General features: G+C 26.2%; 2 long non-coding RNA genes and 1 pseudogene across 2 annotated transcripts; all 3 read right to left on the bottom strand.

The window, feature by feature from the left end:
* Positions 1-476: 476 nt before the first annotated feature.
* Positions 477-22845, bottom strand: LOC150022961 (serine carboxypeptidase-like 35; annotated as a pseudogene).
* On the bottom strand, positions 8885-9518 carry LOC150022963 (uncharacterized). Its single transcript, XR_016517129.1, has 2 exons — positions 9337-9518; positions 8885-9130 (listed from the first exon to the last, which is right to left on the bottom strand). It is a non-coding gene; the product is annotated as an uncharacterized LOC150022963 (long non-coding RNA).
* On the bottom strand, positions 12093-12694 carry LOC150022962 (uncharacterized). Its single transcript, XR_016517164.1, has 2 exons — positions 12560-12694; positions 12093-12338 (listed from the first exon to the last, which is right to left on the bottom strand). It is a non-coding gene; the product is annotated as an uncharacterized LOC150022962 (long non-coding RNA).
* Positions 22846-27874: the final 5029 nt, after the last annotated feature.

Below are 27874 nucleotides of genomic sequence, written 5' to 3'. Positions count from 1 at the left end.
ATTAACATCAACTTCTTGCTATATCCACACAGACTCTAGCAGCAATGCCTCGGGAGGAGTTAGAGCTTGCGGTGCTTCTTATCATCTTCAACCAACTATATATGAATTCTATGTCAATTTGTTAATGAAAGCAAGATTTAGAATTTTTGTTTTTCAGTTTCTTCTTTAAGCTTTAAACTATACTTATAATGATTGTACATTATCAAATTATTTACAAAGACACATTTAGATATAGATAGATTCCTTCTGTAAGTTACGAATATTTTTTTTTGTCATTCATAATTTATTTTCCTCTTAATATAAATTCACTTATTAATGATCATAATTTGCAGACGTTAAATAAAAGAGGAATATGTAAAAATTAAGTGTTAAAACATTTTACCTTAAGAAAAAATTAATTATGTAAAAGAAAAACAAAACTTACTCTAGGAAAAGAGTCATCAATCACATAGAATTAAAAGGTTCTTAAGCTACGGTTTTTCCAAACTAATAATTGTTTTTCATTGATCTAGGCACAAGCCAAAAGAACATACACAATAATATACATACAAGTAGAATGAACTAGAAGCGAGAGGATGGAAGAGATTGAGAAGATAGGAAATGGGAAAAGAGAGTAAGTGCTGGTTGTGGCGCAGAAACTGGAACTTGGTGGCCAGCACCTCTAACGGAGGCAAAAGTAAGACCACCCTCATACTCCTCCACCCACCCTCCCACTTCTACACCTGCAAACCAAGTTCTCCACTGTTTCGTTATATTCAGTTTCAACTCTTCCAAGCTATATTTGGTTGATAATATGGGAACTCTACCATCAGTGTCTCCACTGTATATACATAAAATTACATGTCAAAATATTATAACCATAACTATATATTGAAAACAATCCAAACTTATTTAATTGCATACCTGTAAAAGAAATAAAATAAAATTATGAGTAAGAGTTACTCTTAGAAATGTTAAAAAATAAATATAAAAAGGTTAGTAGAAGTGGAAGTTGAAAATAATAATGTTTATTATTATAAAATAATAAAGAAATATAGTAACAAGTGAGTAAAAAACAATTTTTTATGAGTATCTAGTCCACTTTTGAGTTTTCAAAATTGTCTTAATTGACAAAAATTCTAAATCTTGCTTTCATTAACAAATTGACATAGAATTCATATATAGTTGGTTGAAGATGATAAGAAGCACCGCAAGCTCTAGCTCCTCCCGAGGCATTGCTGCTAGAGTATGTGTGGATATAGCAAGAAGTTGATGTTAATATTTATTTAAAGAATGTTTTTATTGTGAAAAGGTATACACATAAAACCTTTAAAACCATTAACATCAACCTATATTAATTGTATTTTTTTATAAAAAAACTGTAAATATACTTGGTAAAGAAAATGGGAGTGTAATTTTTTTTATCGTTAGCAATAATAAAACAGAATATTAAGTGTGGATTTTCTATCAAAAGTATGTTAGGCAACATACTTGTATTTTAATATTTGTATAGCTTAATTATATATATATATATATATATATATATATATATATATATATATATATATATATATATATATATATATATATATATAACGAGAATTAATATTTGATGTCAAAACTTTCTTATAAAAAATATTGTGACATATGAACAACAGTTAAATTTGGCAAGTATAATGATAATGGAAAAATTGGTAATAATCGTCCTTCATTGTATTATATGAATAAAGTTTTATAAAACAATAAAAAGTCTCTTACAAAGGATAAATGAATAGAAAATTTATTTTAAAATAATAAATTTATATATATGTGCATGTATAAAAATGGGAAGCTCATATATATATATTTTTTACAAAGTATACTAAGATGCATCTAAGTTTAATTGAGAAATATTAAAATAATACAGTAGAATTAATTTGAAAAAATATAAAAAGCTAACGAAATTGGAAATACTAACAAATAAATAAAATAGATATAAACTAAAAAATATTATTTAGTTTGATTCATCTACCCACAATTATTTTTGCATATTAATATTTTAAACAAAATAACAATTTAAAAAATAATTAAATCTGAATTTTGAAATTATGAACCATAAAATAAAATTTTATACAAGAAATCCATGTCCGAGAATTTTTTAAAATAAAATCAAATTTATACAATAATATTTTTATCTTATTTTTTAATTATAATTAAAAAAAATCAACTGAAGATAAGGGATGGTGACTTTAGTATACTCATCACTCTGAAGTTTCTTAATATTTGATTAGCATTTCCATAAATATTAATAAAAATTATATTTGAAATGTTTTTAGGTGAGCAAGTTCTTAAGCCTCTATTTTTTATTATTACTTTTACTTTTGGAAGCCCTTGTTTTCATTTATCTAAACGCTCAGTTCTAAAAAATGTAGGCCCATTAGCCTGTTCCAGTTTTTCTATCTGCTAACGTCACGATTTTGACTGTTTCTTCCTGCACCTCCATATCTTCTTCTGACACCTCCATACACAAAATGAAAATACATTTTTGTCCTTCTTGTGCCACCCCCATAGAGTAACTTCCGGATTATGTAATCCGAAAACGCATTTGAAAAAATACTTCCGGATTACATAATCCGGAAGTTAAAAAAGACTTCCGGATTATGTAATCCGGAAAGTAATAATGCATCTGAAAAAAGACTTCTGGATTATATAATCTGGAAGCTAATTACAAATTTGAAAAATGACTTCCGGATTATGTAATCTAGAATATTATAGAGGGACATTTTTGGAAATACGAAAATCTATGGAGGTGAGAGAAGAAGGTATGGAGGTGCAGGAAGAAGCAGCCTACGATTTTATATCCGCACTAAATTGGCTAAAAAGCCTGGGCACATTCAGCTGGCCCAATAGTTACTATTTACAACTTCAGATTTTATATCCCCAGTACTATTCCTAAAAATGATGGGTTCTTCTGCCTAGTCCAACTGTTTTGCTATTCCTCACCCGCTTTATACTATACCCACCTATTTCTCGCATTCAACTGCCCTACAGTTACTAAAAGGAATGATACTAGTGACATAATCATCACAATTTTAAAAATATTTATAAATTATTTTTATAGTTTAAATTATATTTATCATCATAAGTGAATTATAAATGTTTTTATTTTTTAAAAAAACTCCTAAAATGTTTTTATTTAATGTATAAATTTAAATGAATGAAAAAGACATTCCAATAGACAATACTTAATAAAAAAATATATTTGAACACCTATCAAATTAAGGAATCTACAATCAAAATTTAATAAATAATTACCAGTTTAAGTTTATTGCTCATTAAAATTATATCTAATAAATTACATCTATATTATGAAAATCATATACCACCATACTCCTTTAATAGTTTAATGATTATTCTATTAATACTTAATTTTTTTTAGGAATCTACAATCAATTTTTTTTTAGGAATCTACAATCAAATTAAGGAATCTACAATCAATTTTTTTTTTTTTTATAATTTACTACATACAAGATTTTATAAATTATATTTTAGGATTTTTTTTTAGAGTAAACACTTTAATATTATTTATGTGTTTCCTACTAATTAATATTAATTGACTTCAATATTAGTTTTTGGAAGCATAATTTCGTGTTATCTTTTCTTAATTTTTCAGTTGCAAACATCATATTTCTGGACTCACCCATTGGTGTTGGTTTTTCCTATACTAACAATTCCAAAGACTTAAGTGAGCTTGGTGATAAAGTGTCTGCTTCTGATAACTATGAATTTTTGGTTGGATGGTTTAAAAGATTTTCAAACTTCAGATCCAATGAATTTTATATTGTAGGAGAGAGTTATGGAGGTAAGAAATCTCTAATTAATTTTTATTAATATAATGCTTTTACAACTTATATCCAATGTTTTAATAATTAAGGTACAAGTTACTAATTAATCAATTACTGATATAATTAATCAATTAAATGACAAAATTCAACCATTTAATTCCTACAACATCTTTTTTCTAATCATCTGCAAGTGATGATTCACTAAGCATTGTCCTTGCAAGCTCTTCAAGAGACCTGTTCTTCCTCTCTACAACTCCATTTTGCTGTGGTGTTCTTGGAGCAGAGAAATTGTGTAGAATCCCCAGCTTCTCACAAAACTTGACAAACTTCTCATTTTGAAATTCTCCTCCGTGGTCACTCCTTATGGAACCTATGTTGTTGTTCTTTGTGTTTTGAAGTCTTCTTGCTAGCTTTTTGAATGCAGCAAAGGCATCACTCTTTGATTCCAAGAACAAGGTCCAAGTGTACCTAGAGAAATCATCAACAATAACAAGAGCATAATAATTTCCACCAAGACTCATAGTTCTAGAGGGTCCAAAGAGATCCATGTGAAGGAGTTCAAGAGGTCTCAATGAAGAGACAACATTTTTGGTTTTAAAAGAACTTTTCACTTGTTTCCCTTATTGGCAAGCTTCACAAATGTGATCCCTCTCAAACTTGAGTTTTGGCAGCCCAATCACAAGATCTTTTGATATTAGCTTGTTCAAATGATTCATGTGAATATGAACAATTCTTCTATGCCAAAGCCAAGATTCATCTTGCTTGGATAGAAGACATCCAATTGAACATGGTGAAGAGATATCTAGAAGATACACATTATTAACTCTCTTACCTACCAACATTACCTCTTTGGTGTTGGGTAGACAGATTTCACATGTGTTTGTCTTGAACATCACTTGATACCCCTTGTCACATAGTTGGCTAATGCTCAGAAGATTATGCTTTAGGCCTTCAACAAAGAGCACATCATGAATCACCAAGATGCTCTCATCTCCTATGGATCCTCTCCCAAGAATTCTTCCTTTGTTGTTGTCTCCATAGGTGACGTGACCCTCTTGCTTGAAGGATATTCTCAGGAACTTTGATTTGTCCCCTGTCATATGCTTGGAGCATCCACTGTCCAAGTACCAAAGTTGCTTGTTCTCCTACAAGGTTTCCTATAAAAAAGATTTTCAAGTACATAGGTTTGGTCCCCTTATGAATGTGGGTCCATCTGGTTTATACTCATCAATACAAGCTTTATTTTTCTTGCGAATCCACTTCATAAGCCCTTTAGGAACAACATGTTTTCTGATTTTACAGAATCGCACAGAATGACCTCTTTTCATGCAATAGAAGCATGTAACAATCGGTTGTTTCGATGGTCCAATCGATTGTTTTTCTGGCATTTTCGAAAATGATTTTGAAAATCTATCTTGCTTGTTTTGTGGATTAAAACCCAATCCAAATTTTTCAAAAACACAATTTTGAGATGCTAGCACACTCTCAAAGTTTGATTGGCCTTTAGAAAACTTATCCACTGTTTTAACAAGATAGTAGACCTTCTTTTCAAGATTTTCACAATTTTCACAAACTAGAGTATCACACTTGCAAAAGGAATTTTTGTAAATGATTTCCAGATTTTCAAAATCCATTTTTGAATGTTCTAAATCCTCTTCCAGTGTCTTTACTCTATTTTCTAGCCACCAATAATTTTTTAGCCTCTAAAATAATATCTAATTTTGTCATTATAACAACTAATTATTTTTTATCTCTAAAATTGGTTTTTTTTAGTGATTGATTATAAAAAAAAAAAATTGTTTTCTTAAGATCAATTGTCTTATTACCCTCGGCATGTTACACATGCTCCAAAAACATGTTTTTTATTTATTTATAAAATTTGGTCTTAAATTTAATATCCATGCTAAGATCACATACGAATTCTTACTACTAAATGATACAATATTATTTTAGTTATATTGTCCTTTTTTATCTTTAAAGCTACAAATAATACATATAATTTAAATTGGGAAAATATGTTTTTTTTATAACATATATCATTTTTTATTTAATAGAAACAAATTTTGGATAGTCATGTAGCAATTATAATGTCATTTAAGTTTTTGTACATCCATTATTTCTACCTTAAAATGATGTTCTAAATATTTAAATTTCTTCTTATTTAAAGATACACTTTTATTAGTATAGGATATTTCATTTTTGGATTGTATATTTAACACAGATGATTTGATGTACATAAGTGTTTGTATGAACTCTTTTAAGTTACTTCATCACATGTCAAACTATTTGATAAATAACATAATAACATAACAATATAAATGAATTCAATATTCATGTTCGAAACATGGAATATAACATTAAGTACTATGACCATACAATCAAAGTCAAAGTAAAATGCATTGTAAAAATACGAGAATATAACTTGTGTTAGAACCCTCACTTAAATGATATTATTTAATTAAAAAAAAACTTAGATGTCCCTTTCTTCAAGCAATAAAAAATCATTTAGGTGATAATTTATAGAGAAAAAAATCACTATTTAAAAATATTACTCACTCTAACACGAGATTGACTTGTTTAAATAACAAACTCATATACCTTTTTTTTAAAGTAATTTCTTGAAGATAATAGTAACAAATTCTCTGGATTTTTTTTAGATTACATTATATTTTCTATCTCATATTATCTATGAAATTGTAATTCTTTTTCTAATAATTCCTTACCTTGCAAATTTATTTATTTTTTACTAATTTTTCACATAAATGCTAGCCTAAACTTTTATTGTTATTGGAATAAGATAATAATTAAAAAACTATAAATTTGATTAAACTTTGATCATAAAACATGAACGAATACATTATAAGTTTAGTCCTGACATTGACAAAAATAATAATAGCCTTTTTTTGCCACATGATCCACTCTTGTGGTGTTGTAAGGTGCAACAATCATGACAATCTTCTGGACCTACAACGCATTTTATTGTACTACAATCTACTGGTGCATCACTTTGTGTTGTTAGCGGTGCTCCAGTAACACAGGTTCGGCAACGATCACTTCTTTCACAAAAAAGAAAAAAAAAACAAGTTCACATGTTTTGTAAATAAATTTATTCCATTTATTATCTTAGTTTTCAACATATAAAATGGATACAAAATCATTAACTACTTTATTTTGCCTTATCCTTTAATGTTGACTAGAAAGTACCTTTAAAAAAAATCATGAAAGTTATATGCCATAATCAAACTATAATATGAAATCATTTTACTAATTACCTTGAGGTAGAACCATAGCAAAGATCACAATTCCCAAGAAAATTGTTTGATTGAAATGGAAAGCCATTGCAAGAGTGTTCTTGAAATAAAGGTGTTTCTCTGCGTGATTTAGAAATACTTGATCACAGTTCTCAAATGTACTAGTGTAAGTGTCTAAATCTTAGTGCAAAGTGTAATTCTTATAGTTATTTCTAGATGATTGTAGTTTCAATGGAATTTTAATTTCATAATTGCGTTACTTAATATACTTAATGTTGTTTTAATTTGTTAATGTATTATGTTACAAATTAAATAAATGACAAAATTCAACCATTTAATTCCTACAACATCTTTTTTCGGTTTTTGGATATTTTTAGTTTGTTTTGGTGAAATACAATTATCCTTAGCATTTAATGCTTTTAATACCGCTAACTCAAAATTAATAATTTTCAACTTGATAACATCATCTTACCAAAGTAAGCATGTTACATCATTGTTAAGATTTTATGCAAGTTTGGTTATAATTATATAAAATCATAAAATTGGAACTAAATTTAGAAATAAAAAATAGTTATTTATTATATTGATCAAGGTAAATTATTATTTAAAGACTAAAAAACTATACTTAATGGAATTTAAATTTCATAATTGCGTTACTTAATATACTTAATGGTGTTTTAATTTGTTAATGTATTATGTTACAAATTAAATAAATGACAAAATTCAACCATTTAATTTGTACAACATCTTTTTTCGGTTTTTCGATATTTTTAGTTTGTTTTAGGTAAACTTACTATAATATTTTAAATACAATTATCCTCAACATTTAATAATTTTAATACAGCTAACTCAAAATTAATAATTTTCAACTTGATAACAACATTTTACCAAAATAAGCATGTTACATCATTGTTAAGATTTTATGCAAGTTTGGTTATAATTATATAAAATCATAAAATTGCAACTAAATTTAGAAATAAAAAATAATTATTTATTATATTGATTAAGTTAAATTATTGTTTAAAGACTTAAAAACTATACTTAATGGAATTTTAATTTCAAATTTGTGTTACTTAATATACTTAATGGTTTTTTAATTTGTTAATTTATTATGTTACAAATTAAATAAATGACAAAATTCAACCATTTAATTTCTACAACATCTTTTTTCGGTTTTTGGATATTTTTTGTTTGTTTTGGTTAAACTTACTATAATATTTTAAATACAATTATCCTTATCATTTAATGCTTTTAATACAGCTAACTCAAAATTAATAATTTTCAACTTTATAATAACATTTTACCAAAATAAACAGTTACAACATTGTTAAGATTTTATGCAAGTTTGGTTATAATTATATAAAATCATAAAATTGCAACTAAATTTAGAAATAAAAATTAATTATTTATTATATTGATTAAGTTAAATTTTTGTTTAAAGACTAAAAATCTATTGGTATCTAAAATGCTTCATATTATTAATAAAAACTTATAAAGTAGTTTGTAAATTGGTATCTAATTACATACCAACGTTTTAGATATCAACCTTAAAATCTAAATAATTTGTAGCTAAAACTTATGTGTGGTTAATTAGATACGAATTTAAAATCTATTTACCAATTTAATACCTTTTTTTAAAGTAATTTCTTGAAGATAATAGTAGCAAATTCTCTGGATTTTTTTTAGATTACATTATATTTTCTATCTCATATTATCTATGAAATTATAATTCTTTTTCTAATGATTGCTTACCTTGCAAATTTATTTATATTTTACTAATTTTTCACATAAATGCTAGCCTAAACTTTTATTGTTATTGGAATAAGATAATAATTAAAAAACTATCAATTTTATTAAACTTTGATCATAAAACATGAACGAATACATTATAAGTTTAGTCCTGACATTGGCAAAAATAATAATAGCCTTTTTTGGCACATGATCCACTCTTGTGGTGTTGTAAGGTGCAACAATCATGACAATCTTCTGGACCTATAACGCATTTTATTGTACTACAATCTACTGGTGCATCACTTTGTGTTGTTAGTGGTGCTCCAACAGGTTCTGCAACGATCACTTCTTTCACAAAAAAAGAAAAAAAAACAATTTAATAAATTTATTCCATTTATTATCTTAGTTTTCAACATATAAAATGGATACAAAATCATTAACTACTTTATTTTGCCTTATCCTTTAATGTTGACTAGAAAGTACCTTTAAAAAAAATCATGAAAGTTATATGCCATAATCAAACTAAAATATGAAATCATTTTACTAATTACCTTGAGGTAGAACCATAGCAACGATCACAATTCCCAAGAAAATTGTTTGATTGAAATGGAAAGCCATTGCAAGAGTGTTCTTGAAATAAAGGTGTTTCTTTGCGTGATTTAGAAATACTTGATCACAGTTCTCAAATGTACTAGTGTGAATGTCTAAATCTTAGTGCAAAGAGTAATTCTTATAGTTATTTCTAGATGATTGTAGTTTCAATGGAATTTTAATTTCATAATTGCGTTACTTAATATACTTAATGGTGTTTTAATTTGTTAATGTATTATGTTACAAATTAAATAAATGACAAAATTCAACCATTTAATTCCTACAACATCTTTTTTCCATTTTTGGATATTTTTAGTTTGTTTTGGTTAAACTTACTATAATATTTTAAATACAATTATCCTCAGCATTTAATAATTTTAATACATCTAACTCAAAATTAATAATTTTCAACTTGATAACAACATTTTACCAAAATAAGCATGTTACATCATTGTTAAGATTTTATGCAAGTTTGGTTATAATGATATAAAATCATAAAATTGGAACTAAACTTAGAAATAAAAAATAATTATTTATGATATTGATTAAGTTAAATTATTGTTTAAAGACTTAAAAACTATACTTAATGGAATTTTAATTTTAAATTTGTGTTACTTAATATACTTAATGGTGTTTTAATTTGTTAATTTATTATGTTACAAATTAAATAAATGACAAAATTCAACCATTTAATTTCTACAATATCTTTTTTCGGTTTCTGGATATATTTGGTTTGTTTTGGTTAAACTTACTATAATATTTTAAATGCAATTATCCTTATCATTTAATGATTTTAATACAGCTAACTCAAAATTAATAATTTTCAACTTGATAATAACATTTTACCAAAATAAGCAGTTACATCATTGTTAAGATTTTATGCAAGTTTGGTTATAATTATATAAAATCATAAAATTGGAACTAAATTTAGAAATAAAAAATAGTTATTTATTATATTGATTAAGTTAAATTATTATTTAAAGACTTAAAAACTATACTTAATGGAATTTTAATTTCATAATTGCGTTACTTAATATACTTAATGGTGTTTTAATTTGTTAATGTATTATGTTACAAATTAAATAAATGACAAAATTCAACCATTTAATTTCTACAACATCTTTTTTCGGTTTCTGGATATATTTGGTTTGTTTTGGTTAAACTTACTATAATATTTTAAATGCAATTATCATTATCATTTAATGCTTTTAATACGGCTAACTCAAAATTAATAATTTTCAACTTGATAATAACATTTTACCAAAATAAGCAGTTACATCATTGTTAAGATTTTATGCAAGTTTGGTTATAATTATTTAAAATCATAAAATTGCAACTAAACTTAGAAATAAAAAATAATTATTTATTATATTGATTAAGATAAATTTTTGCTTAAAGACTAAAAAACTATTGGTATCTAAAATGCTTCATATTATTAATATAAACTTATAAAGTAGTTTGTAAATTGGTATCTAATTAGATACCAACGTTTTAGATATCAACCTTAAAATCTAAATATTTGGTAGCTAAAACTTATGTGTGGTTAATTAGATACCAATTTAAAATCTATTTATCAATAATAAATAATAATTTAGATACCAATAATTTTTTAGCCTCTAAAATAATATCTAATTTTGTCATTATAACAACTAATTATTTTTTGTCTCTAAAATTGGTTTTTTTAGTGATTGATTATAAAAAAAAAATATTGTTTTCTTAAGATCAATTGTCTTATTACCCTCGGCATGTTACACATACTCCAAAAACATGTTTTTTTATTTATTTATAAAATTTGGTCTTAAATTTAATATCCATGCTAAGATCACATACGAATTCTTACTACTAAATGATACAATATTATTTTAGTTATATTGTCCTCTTTTATCTTTATAGCTACAAATAATACATATAATTTAAATTGGGAAAATATGTTTTTTTTATAAGATATATCATTTTTTTTAATAGAAACAAATTGTGGATAGTCATGTAACAATTATAATGTCATTTAAGTTTTTGTACATCCATTAGTTCTACCTTAAAATGATGTTCTAAATATTTAAATTTCTTCTTACTTAAAGATACACTTTTATTAGTATAGGATATTTCATTTTTGGATTGTATATTTAACACAGATGATTTGATGTACATAAGTGTTTGTAGGAACTCTTTTAAGTTACTTCATCACATGTCAAACTATTTGATAAATAACATAATAACATAACAATATAAATGAATTCAATATTCATGTTCGAAACATGGAATATAACATTAAGTACTATGACCATACAATCAAAGTCAAAGTAAAATGCATTGTAAAAATACGAGAATATAACTTGTGTTAGAACCCTCACTTAAATTTATTTAATTAAAAGAAAAACTTAGATGTCCCTTTCTTCAAGCAATAAAAAATCATTTAAGTGATAATTTATAGAGAAAAAAATCATTATTTTTAAAATATTACTCACTCTAAAACGAGATTGACTTGTTTAAATAACAAATTCATATACCTTTTTTTTTTAAAGTAATTTCTTGAAGACAAAAGTAACAAATTCTCTTGGATCTTCTTTAGATTATATTATATTTTCTATCTCATATTATCTATGAAATTGTAATTCTTTTTCTAATAATTCCTTACCTTGCAAATTTACTTATATTTTACTAATTTTTCACATAAATGCTAGCCTAAACTTTTATTGTTATTGGAATAAGATAATAATTAAAAAAATATCAATTTTATTAAACTTTGATCATAAAACATGAACGAATACAATATAAGTTTAGTCCTGACATTGACAAAAATAATAATAGCCTTTTTTGGCACATGATCCACTCTTGTGGTTTTGTAAGGTGCAACAATCATCACAATCTTCTGGACCTATAACGCATTTTATTGTACTACAGTCTACTGGTGCATCACTTTGTGTTGTTAGTGGTGCTCCAGTAACAGGTTCTGCAACGATCACTTCTTTCACAAAAAAAAGAAAAAAAAAACAAGTTCACATGTTTTGTAAATAAATTTATTCCATTTATTATCTTAGTTTTCAACATATAAAATGGATACAAAATCATTAACTACTTTATTTTGCCTTATCCTTTACTGTTGACTAGAAAGTACCTTTAAAAAAAATCATGAAAGTTATATGCCATAATCAAACTATAATATGAAATCATTTTACTAATTACCTTGAGGTAGAACCATAGCAAAGATCACAATTCCCAAGAAAATTGTTTGATTGAAATGGAAAGCCATTGCAAGAGTGTTCTTGAAATAAAGGTGTTTCTCTGCGTGATTTAGAAATACTTGATCACAGTTCTCAAATGTACTAGTGTAAGTGTCTAAATCTTAGTGCAAAGTGTAATTCTTATAGTTATTTCTAGATGATTGTAGTTTCAATGGAATTTTAATTTCATAATTGCGTTACTTAATATACTTAATGTTGTTTTAATTTGTTAATGTATTATGTTACAAATTAAATAAATGACAAAATTCAACCATTTAATTCCTACAACATCTTTTTTCCATTTTTGGATATTTTTAGTTTGTTTTGGTTAAACTTACTATAATATTTTAAATACAATTATCCTTAGCATTTAATGCTTTTAATACAGCTAACTCAAAATTAATAATTTTCAACTTGATAACAACATTTTACCAAAGTAAGCACGTTACATCATTGTTAAGATTTTATGCAAGTTTGGTTATAATTATATAAAATCATAAAATTGGAACTAAATTTAGAAATAAAAAATAGTTATTTATTATATTAATTAAGTTAAATTATTATTTAAAGACTAAAAAACTATACTTAATGGAATTTTAATTTCATAATTGCGTTACTTAATATACTTAATGGTGTTTTAATTTGTTAATGTATTATGTTACAAATTAAATAAATAACAAAATTCAACCATTTAATTCCTACAACATCTTTTTTCGGTTTTTGGATATTTTTAGTTTGTTTTGGATAAACTTACTATAATATTTTAAATACAATTATCCTCAGCATTTAATAATTTTAATACATCTAACTCAAAATTAATAATTTTCAACTTGATAACAACATTTTACCAAAATAAGCATGTTACATCATTGTTAAGATTTTATGCAAGTTTGGTTATAATTATATAAAATCATAAAATTGCAACTAAATTTAGAAATAAAAAATAATTATTTATTATATTGATTAAGTTAAATTATTGTTTAAAGACTTAAAAGCTATACTTAATGGAATTTTAATTTCAAATTTGTGTTACTTAATATACTTAATGGTGTTTTAATTTGTTAATTTATTATGTTACAAATTAAATAAATGACAAAATTCAACCATTTAATTTCTACAATATCTTTTTTCGGTTTCTGGATATATTTGGTTTGTTTTGGTTAAACTTACTATAATATTTTAAATGCAATTATCCTTATCATTTAATGTTTTTAATACAGCTAACTCAAAATTAATAATTTTCAACTTGATAATAACATTTTACCAAAATAAGCAGTTACATCATTGTTAAGATTTTATGCAAGTTTGGTTATAATTATATAAAATCATAAAATTGGAACTAAATTTAGAAATAAAAAATAGTTATTTATTATATTGATTAAGTTAAATTATTATTTAAAGACTTAAAAACTATACTTAATGGAATTTTAATTTCATAATTGCGTTACTTAATATACTTAATGGTGTTTTAATTTGTTAATGTATTATGTTACAAATTAAATAAATGACAAAATTCAACCATTTAATTCCTACAACATATTTTTTCCATTTTTGGATATTTTTAGTTTGTTTTGGTTAAACTTACTATAATATTTTAAATACAATTATCCTTAGCATTTAATGCTTTTAATACAGCTAACTCAAAATTAATAATTTTCAACTTGATGACAACATTTTACCAAAGTAACCACGTTACATCATTGTTAAGATTTTATGCAAGTTTGGTTATAATTATATAAAATCATAAAATTGGAACTAAATTTAGAAATAAAAAATAGTTATTTATTATATTGATTAAGTTAAATTATTGTTTAAAGACTAAAAAACTATTGGTATCTAAAATGCTTCATATTATTAATAAAAACTTATAAAATAGTTTGTAAATTGGTATTTAAGTTAACCATCAAGATTTTATGTACTACTATTTTAGATTCTAAAATAGTCTTTAAAAAGAATAATAGAGATCAATTTAAAAATTGTAATAAAGACTACTTTATAATTTTTTACTAATAATGACTTAGACAATATTCTAACTAATTATTTTGGTTTATAAAAATTAGTTTTTAATTAGTAATTTTTTCTATTGTAGATCTCACAATTTAAATCTTTTATTTATACTTTTTCTTTGATTCTTTATTTTATCATTTCAAGCTTTAATTAGTTTACAATCCTTCGCTTGAAGAAATTCATTTGTCAATCACACTTAAAAACACATTTCTTTGCTTTAATCTTTAAACTTTTCGTAAGGTGACATCGTTAATAACTCAAACCCAACGCAGAAAGTTTCCTGAATTGAAATTTATAACTTTACTTTTAATGCTTTAATTTAAATTTCTTGAAACCACAGCAGAGTCCATTTCCTGTGTTTGCGAGACTTCTGGTACTTCTTCTTCTTGTGGGTCGTCTCATCACATTAAACAAAATTGCATTCAAATCTCTACTATTCGAAAAAGCTTGCAGACTGATTTTACTAAAAAATCCTAAACACCTTAGATACCTTTATATTTGAGACAACATTTCTTCATACAAATGTTAAGAAGTCAGAGTAAAATCAGAAAGGACAGGTTTATGTCAATCACAATAATGACTGCCTAGTATAAATGTGACAGAGGAAAAATTCCATTAGATCTTAAGGAATTAGAAAAGAGAAGTACGTACATTTAACATTTTATCATGTGATGCTTCCAAGAAACTTCTTATCATGAGCGAATGTTACAAGACCAAAGAAATTATAAGTGAAGCTACCAATATAACTGAAACAGAGAATATAAGAGTGGAAGGGTGGAAAAGACAATATGTTACCAAGACACTCAATAGGACAATCTGATGTTCAGCTATTGGCTTGATGACTCTGTTGGATAATATCCCGACCAAGCTAGAAAAAAATAACACCAATATAATTGAAACAGAGAATATAAGAAATAAAAGATTGAAGTACAGTTCATAAAAGAGGTACAATGCTCTCCAACAACAAAAGACTCACTTGATTGATAATTCCATTCTTTGTTCCGGTAATAATTCTATCTTAATCAACCTAAGAATAACAACAAAGAAAGTTTATTACAACATCTAAGAATGATAAAAAAAATCTACTAAACACAGAGATATGGACGAATAGAAGGAAAAGAAAATATCCAAAAATGAATAATGCTTGAATGGGAGGAAAGTAACAAGACTGTTTTGAGATTATATGAAATGAAATGTAAGGTTAATGCTTGTTCATAGAATACAATAAGAGGCTAAGTGTGATACTTTGTTTTTATTTTCATAAACTTTGCCTAACCTTCACCTTGTAATTATTTAGAAAAATAATTTTATAGGATGTAATAATTTGGAAAAATAATTATTTAAAAAAAAACATATTTTAAGTGATATTTATTTAGAAAAATATGTAAATAAAAAATTGTTAACAAAATTAACATTCATAAATTTTAAAATATAAATATTTAAAATATAAAACTTTGCCTTGATAAATAACAAATATTTTATTAATAATTTAAAAATTGTGAATGAAAGTGTTTGGAAATTTAGATACTTGTGAGAAATACAACAACATTAATGCATTCTTGCACCCATCTTTTTTCACATGTTTCTTTGTCTAACAAGTTTTTTCATCGTGAGAGATCAAAATATTAAAATTTACTAATGAATGATGGCAACACTTATACTCTTTTTGACTCACATGAGAAGGTACTAGCAACACTTGTACTATTATGTAACATTACTACATTTATTTACTATAATGTATCAAACATCAACATCAATCTTAGAATTATTGTGCACAATGTCTAACCCACTATAACAATGTGTGTGCAGTCAACCAATATGTTGAAAACCTTCATGTGATACACGAGCATTGATTGATTGTAATAAAAAAAAATTCACCATAAATATTGAGTTGAGCTCTCGCATAATCTTAACTCCTTTCGTAAGTGACTAGAAACTATCTTTGAGCTTATTTCAAACTTAATAGAGTTGAGGCTTTTGTTGTTCTCTTTCAAATACTCATATCAAAATTTTGTTCCATGCTCGTTCCAACTTTCAACTTCTTTTACTTTCCAACTTACTAAAACTTAATGAGATATATAATTTAACTAGTATCTTCTTCATGTATAATATTTAACTAGTAACTACCAAACTATATTTATCATCATATTTTTGAATATTTTAATTAATGTTCAATAATTAATATATCCTTATTAAATATTTTAACATGTGGTATAATAAATAAATATATTATTTAATTATAACTTTTAAATAATATATCCTAGTACATATATTTATGTTTTTATCTTTTTAATGTGATTGTAAAATTTGGTTTGTTAGTTGAGTTTTATTTTTATCTTTTTAATTTGATTGTTAAAGTTTATTGTTAGGTAAATTTTACTTGTTAGTAATAAGTGAATTCTATAATAATCAAAATTGGAAAGGGATGGTGAAGAAATAAACAAATCTCTGTCATTGGACATGCATGCACCTTCATTTCACTTCCTTTGGTGAGATTTTGACAGAGAGAAGAAAAAGCTTGTTTGATGATTTTCCGTCTCTTTTATATAGACCACACACTAACTATATGCTTTAAGTAAAATAAAAGTGGAATAATAGGAATAAGATAAGGTTGATGTTAGATAAATTATAGTAAATATAGTCTTGCACTATTATTTGAGTTTCATTTACAGTTCTTAATTGAATATAAAGCTTATTCACTTCGTTCGTGAAAGGTGAAAGGTGCGTTCTGATCACAATTTTCACTATTCCTGTTTTCAAGTAATTTTTCGCATTTTCACTATTCCTGTTCTGATCATTTTTTTAGTTTTAGTTGCATGTTTCTTCTGAAAGATTCGAATAGTATGTGGATCTTTTTGCATATATAGTAAGCTTCTAGTTGGACAACTTTATGAAATGTTCTATTTTTTTCTCACATGTTTTGTTTTCCTAATTCCACCACTTTAACTACTTCATTGTCAAAATGTGACTTGTTTCTTAACACAGAATATAAGTGTTGCCATCCTATGCTATTATGTAACATAATTATCTTATACTAGGTAAAATAAATAAATAGCTAATTTAGATATCAATTTATAAATTATTTTATAATTATTTATTAAATAATAAAAACAACTTTAGATACAAATAATTTTTTAATCTCTAAATTAATATTTAATTTAGTTAATATAGTGGTTAATTATTTTTTATCTCTAAGTTTAGTTTTTATTTAATGATTTTTTTTAGTGAAATAATTTTTTTAAGTTAAATATAATTGATTATATTGTTGTTTAAAACTGGGTTACTTAACAAAGAACATGATATTAGAATTTATTAAGAAAAAATAGTTATTTTGGTAAGTAATTTCAAATATCTTCATTTTATCTATATGTAAATTCTTATCCTTTTACTTGTAATCAAATAAAGGCAAACTTTATCATCGGGATTAAATTTAGAGATTATCTATATGATGTCTTTGTCTACTTCATAATATTTATTATATAATTAAAATAAACAATTATTTCATATTAAACTACTAAATATATATCTTACCGCAATTGTTAAAAGAATGTAATATAATTTTTTTGTTGTCTTTTAATTCTTAAATTTAATCATTTTAGTTTTAGTTTTATATATATATATATATATATATATATATATAAAAGAAAACTATTTGATAATGTAAGAATATATGAATGAAATTAAAAGATGTCCATAAATATCTAAAGAATTTATGCCAATTACAATTAAATAGTGAAATTGTTTTTTTATATCACAACTTTTCTATGATTTAAATTAGCTAGATCAATTAAAAAAGATTATTTTTTTTACATTAATTTTGATAGCATAGTAATATATTAGAAAAACATGAAACATGAAACGTATTGATTTAAAGATGTATATATAGGATTACTATGTAAGTGTTTATTATTGAATTATGATAATTTAAAGTATAGTTAACCTTCTAATAATTTATTTTCAATATATCAAAGAAAGAAAAAGATATGGGGATTCACTGGTGTGCAAAATGTTAAAAGATGATGACTATTTTTAATTTAAAACGATAACACACGTAATCGTAAATACAAGAGATAAGAAGGCGACTATTTAGCCGCATTCTTAAATGTCATTTATAAATGCGGATATGGTAAATAGCCGCATTTTTATTTTAAAAAAAATAAAAATTAAAACTCTAAACCCTAAACCCTAAACCCTGATAAGGCAACGGCGACAGAGCAGTGGTGACCTTTGCTAATACAAAAAAACAAACAAATAAGAGAAACGAAAAAAATATATAAACCAATGATAAAAAAGAAAGAGAGCTCGAAATGAACTTACAATGGCACGAAGAAGACAATGAAGGCTCGTAGAAGACGGGATGAAGCATGAGAGCAAAAACATAAGAGAAAACGAAGCGACAGAGAACCCTTCGCCAATGCAAGAAAACAAACAAATAAATGAAACTAGAAAAATTTATAAATCATGTGTGAAGAAGAAAGAGAGTTGATCGAAACAAACTTACAATGGCACGAGAACACAATGAAGCTCGCAAAAGAAGAGATGAAGACCAGAGCATAAACAGAGAGAAAACGTGAAGCGCCTAGAAGAAAGAAACTATGAAAGCGTTAGTGACGCACTTTAGAATTAGGGTAAAAAAAGATTTAAGAAGGCGACTATTTGTAATAGCCGCATTCTTAAATCAAGTTAATTTAAAAAATATCACCGTGTGTTGAAAGACAGCGTTTTACCCTAAAATCGCATTAAATAATGGGTCGTTGTTTTAAACTTTTGTACTAGTGATCCTCTTGTAAAAGATATATGGTTAACATTTTATTTCATTTTACTCATTGACACAAATTGAAATTTTAGATAATTGGAAGGTTTTTTTGACCATGATGGGGTTATTTTTTTTTGTTTTTACCAAAATGGGGTCCGTTTAAAAAAAATTACCAATTTAGGCAAGTCGTGCCAATTCGGTACGACTTCATATGCAGAAATCGTTCCAATTAGGCACGACTTCTGCCATGTCATACTAAAGTCGTGCCAATTTGGCACGACTTCTGCCCTGTCATATTGAAGTCGTGCCAACTTGGACAACTTCTGCCCCGTCATATTGAAGTCGTGTCAACTTGGCACGACTTCTGCCACGTCATATATATATATATATATATATATATATATATATATTATTTTAATTTTATTGTTTATATATTGGATAGTAAGTTATGTAATGTTAAAAATTAATTTGATACATAATTTTCTAAGAGTGTTAGTTTTAAGGAACAAAAAATTGGATAATCGTGTATGAATCATGTTTGACGGTAATGTAATACAATAACTTGATTATTTGATTAATTAAAAAATGAAGAAAATTGTTATTGAATTTGGAAATAAATAGATAAATGAAAAATTATTATATTTGGAAAATAAATAGAGAATTATTGTTGTGAATTTGCAAAATAAATAGCTTGAGAAGTAATGATTTTACAGAACACGTAATGATGAGAAGAAATTAATTTTTAACATTACATAACTTACTATCCAATATATAAACAATAAAATTAAAAATAAAACAAAAAATTATAACGTGGCAGAAGTCGTGCCAAGTTGGCACGACTTCAGTATGACAGGGCAGAAGTCGTACCAAGTTGGCACGACTTTAGTATGACATGGCAGAAGTCGTGCCTAATATGGACGACTTCTGCATATGAAGTCGTCCCAATTAGGCACGACTTGCCTAAATTTATAAATTTTTTTAAACGGACCCCATTTTGATAAAAACAAAATAAATCCCATCATGGTCAAAAAACCTAATTCCAAACACCACATCTTAGTTCCATGTCTATTCTGAAACTTAACTCCTCGCCCTCCCACTTCTACCTCTTCAAAACAAGCTTTCCATTCTTTGGTTACATTGAGTTTTAACTCTTTCAAACTATATCTGGTTGATAATATTGGAACTTTACCATCAGTGTCTCTATGTATACACATAAAATTACATGTCAAACTATTATTACCATAAATATATATTGAAAACAAAATTCTTCAACCTTATTTAAATGCATACCTGTACATCCAAATACGTAAACCAACACTTAAGAGCCTCTGAATTAGTGGCAACACTGTGTATGAGGAGTCATTCCATTTCTGAATTATATCGCTTCATCAAAAAACAAATGATATTACTATAATAGTTTATCAAACTAGTTATAAAAGGAATGATAAAATATTAATACGTAGAAATAAGTACCCGCAAAGGGTATATGATATGGCAAGTTAGTAATATTTGCATGAATGTCCTTCTGAATATTCTTGTTAAAATATTTTCTTACATGATCATCTAGACAAAAATAGTATCCTGATGATGACAGTGTATTCCAAAGATCCTGAAATGCAACAAAAGAGAAACACGTGCATTTCGATCTCATTTATGTTCCCTCACCACCTTTTTCATTGAAGCGTATTTATATGCATGGTAAAAGGAATTAATAATACCCACAAGTTACCCAAATATAATACTTACATGTTGGTTGAGATCATGAGGAGCTACAATAGGTTTTGTTGCATCTAGTCTTTCGAAATTTTTGAGACAAACCGGTGAGTAGATATTGAAAATGTTAATATCTGAATAAGATTTTAAAAATTTAGCGATATTGACTTTGAAATCTCTGGTTTGTCCCTCTTCACTCTCAGTGCCTTATTATTCCATTGAACACTTGTTTTGAGATTATTCCATGACTCAAAACATAATCCAATATCCCTTTTAAATCTGTAATATCATTTGTCACAACAATTTCATCTGAATATTGATTAAAATAGTACTTGTCAATGTTAATGAAGAACTTATACCAACTTGTTTAATGTATAACTTAGAATAATTTACATTAAATGAGATATAATTGGGTAACAAATATTTATTTTTCTCTAGGGATATCCATAATGCTCATGAGAAACAAACGAAATAATAAGAAAAAAAAGGTAACATTATAATATTAATCCTTTTAAAAAATATTATTTAATAATGAAAAAAAAATGTTGGATATAAAATAAAGAAAGAAATTAAAAAATTATAAAGTGGGCAAAAAGAGAGTTGTAAAGAAGATATAAATGGTAATTAACATGAATCTTTTCAAATTGATATAATGACCTTTTTCATTTCTTTCATATATAAGATCAGCAAGTTGTGGAGCAAAATGTCCTCTAATTTGGAAAAAATATTCATTAAAATAGAGGTTATTCATAATTACATGTTTAAAAACAAAAATAAATTATATCAGTAATTAACTAATTAGTAACTTGCACCTTAATTATTTAAACACTGGATATAGGTTGTAAAAACATTATACTAATAAAAAATAATTAAAAATTTCTTAATTAATTATAGAGATCAAAGTGATATCGCCATAACTCTCTCTTAGAATATAAAATTCGTTGGATATGAAGTTTGGAAATCTTTTAAACCAACTAACTAAAAAATTATAGTTATCAGAAGCAGAACTTGATTACCAAACTCACTTTAGTCCTTGGAATTGTTAGTATAAGAAAAGTCAACACCAATGGGTGAGTCCAGAAATATGATGTTTGCAACTGAAAATTTAAGATAAAATAAAGAAAATATGTATTCAACTAATTAAATAAGTAAATACTTTAAATTAATAATAATGAGATTACGTACCTCTATTCTAACAATTTTTTTTAAATTTAAGGTGTTATTCTTTGTCTAAAAAAATGGACTAATCTCTTGTGATGACAAGAATTTAACAAATTTTATTGGAATAAAGATAGGTAATCTCATTGTCGTTATTTTAAAGTATTTACTTATTTAATTAGTTACATACATTATTTCGTTATGTTATCTTAATTTTTCAGTTGCAAACATCAAATTTTTAGACTTACTAATTGGTGTTGACTTTTCTTATACTAACAATTGTAAGGACTTAGTGCTTGGTAGTCAAGTTTATGCTTATGATAACTATGATTTTTTTTGTTGGTTGGTTTAAAAGATTTCCAAACTTCAAATCCAATGAATTTTATATTTTAGGAGAGAGTTATGAAGATATCACATTGATCTCTATAATTAATTAAGAAATTTTTAATTAATTTTTATTAGTATAATGCTTTTACAACCTATATACAATATTTGAATAATTAAGGTGCAAGTTACTAATTAGTCAATTATTGATATAATTTGTTTTTATTTTTAAATGCTTAATTATGAATAACCTGTATTTTAATGAACATTTTGTTCAAATTACAATACATTATGCTCTACAACTTGTTTATCTTATATATAAAAGAAATGAAAGAAGTTCTTACATCAATTTGAAGGGATTCAGAGTAATTACCATTAAAATTTTCTTTATCACTCCCTTTTTGCCCACTTTATAATTTCTTTCTTTTATATCCAACTTGTTATTTTCATTATTAAATAATATTCTTTAACAAGATTTATATTACAATGTTATCCTTTTTTTTATTTCTCATGTGCATTATGGATATACAATTAAATGTGTTATCCAACTATATCTCATTTAATAAATAAATTATTCTAATATATAAATTAAAAAAGTTGGTATAAATTTTTCATTAACATTGACAAGTACTATTTTGATCAAAATTCATATAAGAAATGTTGAAATAAACGATATTAGAGATCTAAATGAGATATTTGATTATTCACTGAGTCACGCAATACTATTAAAATAAGTATTCGATGAAATAATAAAACATAGTGATTTCAATTAAGAGAGACAAATCAGAGATTGCAAAGTCAATATCGCCAAGTTTTTAAAATCTTATTCAGATATTAACATTTTGAACATACTCACCGATTTGTTTCGAAGATTCTAAAAGACTAGATTTAACAAAACCTATTGTTGCTTCCCATGCTCTCAGCCAACATCCAAGTATTATATTTGGATAACTTGTTAGTATTATTAATTCCTTTCATCATGCATATAGATACACTTCAATAAAAAAAAGGTGGTGGAGAATATAAATGTGATCGAAATTTATGTGTTTTTCTTCTGTTGTATTTCAGGATCTTTGGGATACACTGCTATTATTAAGATATCATTCTTGTTCAGATGATCATGTAAGAAAATATTTCAATAACAAGAATGTTCAGAGGGTCATCTATGCAAATATCATTAACTTGTCTTATCCATATATCTTTTGCAATACCTTATTCTCACATATTAATATTTTATTATTCATTATATAACTAATTTGATAAACTATTCTACTAATATAATTTGTTTTATGATGAAGCGGTATAATTAAAAAATAGAATGACTCTCTAACCACAGTGCTGCCACTAATTCAGAAGCTCTTAAATGTTGGTTTACGTATTTGGATGTACAGGTATGTATTTGAATAAGTTTGGAGAATTTTGTTTTCAATATATAGTTATGGTTATAATATTTTGACATGTAATTTTATCTGTATACATTGGATATATTGATGATAGAGTTTCAATATTATCAACAAGATATAGCTTGAAAGAGTTAAAACTGAATGTAACCTAAGAGTGAAGAGTTTGGTTTGAAGGGGTAGAAGTTGGAGGGTGGTATTACTTTTGCCTCTCTTAAAGGTGATGTCAACCTTTACCGATGGAGGAGAAATCATTGCTTCATCAAGAGGCATTAGACACTATGACACATGTTGATAAAAATCATTTTGTGCATTTTTTTAACCATGAGGATGAAATTGTGCTTGAGTTTCTAGGAGATTTTAACTTTTTCAATCCAATTGAATGTACAGAGGTTGAGATAGATGAATGCACTAACCTTTGTGATGCAGATATTGGTACAGAAGTTGTTAATGTTGCTATACTTTTAGAATCTATTGAAAAAGATTGCACACTAATAGATGGCGTTGACATGGTTTTGGAGGTAATACAAGAAGAGGATGAAGAGATGTTACCCATATTTCAGGTAGACGTTGCTAGTGGAGAAGAAGATGATATTATTCTTCCATCCCTTGAAGCTTCAAAGAGTACAACCTCCTCTATTTAAGGTGAAACCCATATCACTCATTCCATCATCTCCACTGGCTACACCCATGCCTTGGCCAGACCTTCCAACAATCATGATCTATCTGCTACACTATTCGAAGACCCTTGGCTTATATTGTGAAGGAGTTGGTTGAGGAGATTTGCTGCAGTTGCCACTTCCCTCAAGCTGAATGAGGGAGTATTTCTTCTCTCACTTTTATCATACACATTTATTTGTTGATTTTACATTGAGGACAATGTATGATTTAAGTGCGAGGGAGGAGAATTATAGTTTAGGATTTATTTTTGTCTTTCATTTTTGTTTGATTTGTTTGAGTTTATTTTTTTGTTCAAATAAAATAAATAAGCTTTTTAGGATCGTCTAATGGTTGACATGTTTCATAATTCTTGCAAATCTTGGTTTCTTGATATTTGTTGTTTGAATTTTCTTAAAAATTGATAAATAAGTTGGTTATGAGAAATTTTGGGTTGAATCTTTTGATAGATTGTCCCTAGTGAGTTTTTGAGCCTCAATTGATATACCATTTAATATTCTTTTTAGTGTGTTTTCGCTCATGTTTGCTTATACTCCATAACTTAGCTTGATTCTTTATTTTACAATTGTGATTTACATGCATAAATTGATATGATTGAGGCATTCTTTGTTTAAATCTACCCATTATCCATATTAGTCTACCTTCATGATAATTCATTTGTTAGCCGCTTGAGCTTATAGCCTTTTTTCTTAATTTTAACCCTCATTACAAGCCTTAAAACAGAAAAACCATGTTTGTCCCTACTTACCTTCGAAGATAAAGGAGTTTTTAAATTATTTGGGAATAGGTTCTTGAATAAGTGTGGGAGCGTACCTCATTTTCATAGTTTACCTCTTCAAATACAAAAAAAAAAGATAGAAAAAAAGGAATATAACAAGAAAAAGAAAAGCAAATAAAGAAAATAAGAGTGAATCCTCTAATACATTGGATTGACGGTCTACTATATGAAAAAAATGATGTCTTGAAATAAAAAGAGGAGTTAAATTGTTATAATACTTACACTTGTTTTTATACCTATCCTCCATTTCTCCTTTGTTTTTCTATGGTTTTTAAGCTTAATTTCCCACTTTTACCCACCTTTACCTATACCCCATTACATCCCTTATAAAGTCCTCTTGATCTTTGATTGCATGTTTTTCGATTGTTGCAAATATTAGAATCTTGCTAAGCATATGGTAGTGTTTGTCCGCATGAATGCTGAGTGTAAATACAAACCTTAAACACTTGAGAGTTGAAGAGTGTAGTGAATTCTGTCAATTTTGATTCAACCTTTGATTTCAATTATCTCCTTGTATATTAAAATATAAGAATTTTCATTCACATTTTTCTTGATTCCTTGATTTCTTGAAATTATATCATGTTTGTCATTATGCGTTCTTAGAATTTGCTATTTGTTATTTGCAAAATGATAAGTGTGGGGTATTTGATGAGGATAAATGTTATGATAAACTTTCTGTGATGTTATTCTTAAGTTAATGAAGATATAATTATTACTCGATTAGAGAATGTATTTATCAAGTGAGTCTTTTGCTCTTGGAGAGCATTTTACCTCTTTTATGAATTATACTATTTTATTTCTTGTGTTCTCTGTTTCAACTATATTGGTATTTTTTTTTTCCAGCTTGATCAGGATATAACCCAACAAAGTCATCCAGCCAATAGGTGAACAACAAAGTCATCCAACCAATAGGTGAACACTCATATTGTCCTATATAGTGTCTTGGTAACATACTGTCTCTTTCACTCTTACCATTTAATATGACTAGTTCAGCTTGCATGTGAAAACTATTGTTTTAAACTTCAATTTCTTGAGTAGTTTTTTTGTCCTTAGCATGAATTTGTAGTTTTCATTGTGTTGTGATTTTGGAACTTCATCCATGATTTTCGTGCTTTTAGTCTCATTATTAGGTTCTTGAACACACTAGTACAAAATTTGAAAACAACGACTATTTATTTAGTGCGGCTTTGCGTTTAAACGCATTTGTAAAAAACGCGGTGGCATTTTTGTAATTAAATTGATTTACAAATGCGGTCTTACCCTAGAACCGCATTTGTAAATCAATTTTACCCTAAAAATAGAAGCGCGCCACTGGTTTTCACTTTCACTTTCGTCTTCTCCGCTCTTCGTTTCAACGTTCTCAGCTGTCTCCGCTTTGCATTGTAAGTTTCAGCTCTCTCTGCTTCAACGTTTGTTTTCGTTTTCGTTTTTGTCATTGTCATTATTCACTTCCTTGGCATTGTCATTTCGTTTCCTTACTCGTTTTCTGCATATAGGTGGTTACTGTTTTATTGGTTCTCTGGTTTTTTCTGCTCCGCCACCGCCACTGCTTCCGTCACCGCCACTGCTTCCGCCACCGCCTTCGCCTACGTCTCCGATCACCATCAACCTAAAGGTTGGTGTTGTATTTATTTAATATTTTGAATTTATATTTAAAATTTTGAATTCATATTTAATATTTTGAATTTTTATTTTTCTGTATTATAATATATATTTAATTAATAACTAATATAACTTGGAATGTATATAACTAATAACTAATAATTTATATATTTGTGTGTATTTTGAATTTTTGTATTATATAATTTCTATTTTCTTAAATTTATATTATATATAAATTCTATTTTTGTAATTATTTTTATTTTTTGCACTTTCTCTTTGCATATCTTTCTTTTTTTCCCTGGCATCATTTATTTTTTATAATTGTCACTTTAAACTACTTTTACTTAAATAAAAATGAATATGATATTAATCTTTATGGAATTATAATTCTATAGTGTATTAAACTTTGTTCTAGAATTTTAATTTTAGAAGTGAAATATTTAGTTAGTTGTTAATTACATTTTAATAAAAGTTTTATGTTATGTTAGTTATTGTTACTTTTAGAATAGAAATATCGTGTTTGGATTGAGTCCGGGGGTGTTCGACCCTCGGCAAATGTGTGAGATTGAAGAGAATACTAATTATTAGAAAATCCTAACTATATTCCAGAATATATAATGGATCGAAGTTGGATTAATGTTGTTCGTATAAGTGATGAGTACGAAAGGGGAGTAGAGGAATTTATACAATTTGCACAGCGTAACGCGATTATTAGTGGTCATGATGGAGCAAAGATCAGGTGTCCGTGCGTTAACTGTTTGAATGGAAGGATACTGGATGTGAATATCATGAGGGAACACCTGCTATGTGATGGGTTTCTTCGATCTTATACAACTTGGACATGGCATGGTGAATTATTAA

This window comes from Phaseolus vulgaris, chromosome 11 (genome assembly GCF_051622355.1).
Source record: "Phaseolus vulgaris cultivar YP4 chromosome 11, ASM5162235v1, whole genome shotgun sequence".
NCBI classification, from domain to species: Eukaryota; Viridiplantae; Streptophyta; class Magnoliopsida; order Fabales; family Fabaceae; genus Phaseolus; species Phaseolus vulgaris.
The sequence above is the reverse complement of the archived record's forward strand: the minus strand, read 5'-3'. Positions and strand labels throughout refer to the sequence as shown.